Source organism: Phoenix dactylifera, unplaced genomic scaffold (genome assembly GCF_009389715.1).
Source record: "Phoenix dactylifera cultivar Barhee BC4 unplaced genomic scaffold, palm_55x_up_171113_PBpolish2nd_filt_p 000319F, whole genome shotgun sequence".
In the NCBI taxonomy this organism is placed as follows: domain Eukaryota; kingdom Viridiplantae; phylum Streptophyta; class Magnoliopsida; order Arecales; family Arecaceae; genus Phoenix; species Phoenix dactylifera.
Window position 1 is genome coordinate 35,739 of NW_024067788.1, and position 1,455 is coordinate 37,193.

Below are 1,455 nucleotides of genomic sequence, written 5' to 3' on the forward strand. Positions count from 1 at the left end.
TCAACTCCAGTATTACCAGTTTTGTTGTCTATCAAGCCAGGTTGAAGTAGTCAAAGTATGATTTAGCGGTTATTCTAAGTATGTTGTGCTTAATAGTAGCATGGCCATGGGGTGCGGTTAGTGATCTGGATCAAAATTGCATTGTTATGCTGCTTGCTCATAGCATGATTGTCATTTCCAACAGCTTGTATGTTGTAGGATCTTGCTTGATGTTAATCATCTTTGCTTTTTGGAATTTCATATGGCTTTGATGATTCATTCGCTTTCACTACTGGGTTTCTTGCTATTTTATTAAGCCTGGAAACAGCTCAATTAGTCTTTTGGTTCTGCTGATCAGACAATATCCGACGACATAGATCGAACACCAGGTTCTAGGTCCAGATGGAATTCAGGTTATATCCAATGACAATTCCTGGATAAATTCAGTTATCCAGGTTTATGAATAACCAATTCGTGGCATCCCTTATGAGTGCATTAAACAGTCGAGTTCTTGGTCTAAATTTCATTCATAGACCACTCCTCCGCTGAGTTAATGTGATGTCAAGCTTGCACCATTCTAGCCTGCTTGCACTGCTTTGTCAGCTTTTGTTGGCAATACTTAAGCGTTTAACCCATTTACTTTGTTTCAACGGATATACATTTTTGACCCGTTTAATAAATAAGTCAGGTTTGGATTGACAGATTTTTGATCTATATATCTGACACGACCCCTATCTTCTCGGATCCGACCCAATTGCTGCCCCTACTTTGCTAGCTTACTTTTGGATTTGGGATGTTATTGGGGCTCCTGATGCAGATGAGCTGAATAGTGCCACACAAGGTCATCCTAGAATCCATAATTCTCCATGCTTCGCCCCCTCTTTCTTTTCTTTTTTTTGTTTTTCGTATTGAAAGCAAATGATGTCCTATAAGTGCTTGGAAACCTAGTTAGGCAATAGAGACTGGTGTTGCAAACCATCCAAGCTGCACATTTGCTGCTCGGGATCAGCTGAGTCAGTAGCTTGTTTCAGAAAATGAACCAAACTCAAATAGATTCAGAGCATGGCTCATAAACTAGCAGAGCCTGAATGCAGGTGGATTAAAAATAGGGGAAAACTTTGCTCTGCTGGAGAAAAGTCAGCTTAGAATTGATACGAGCTGAACTCAAAGAATGTAGCTTAATCTCAGCTTGATCCCAAGCTTTTATGTATCAAGCCAAGCACAAGCAGCCTGATGGTTGGCTCGGTTCGGCATGTTTGCACCCCATGGTCATAATATACTGCTCAAATTTTGCTTGGCTGTGATCGAACTGCATCAGACCATGATATGTAAAACCTTATGCGAACCATGCAAACCTGTAGACACCATGGAAGCAACTACTTGGGTGCTTTCAATAAAGTCAATTCGGGCGGAGGCTGGAGAAGAAGATGATAAATCTTTCATCCCATTCTTGTACATATATGTAAACTATCTTCT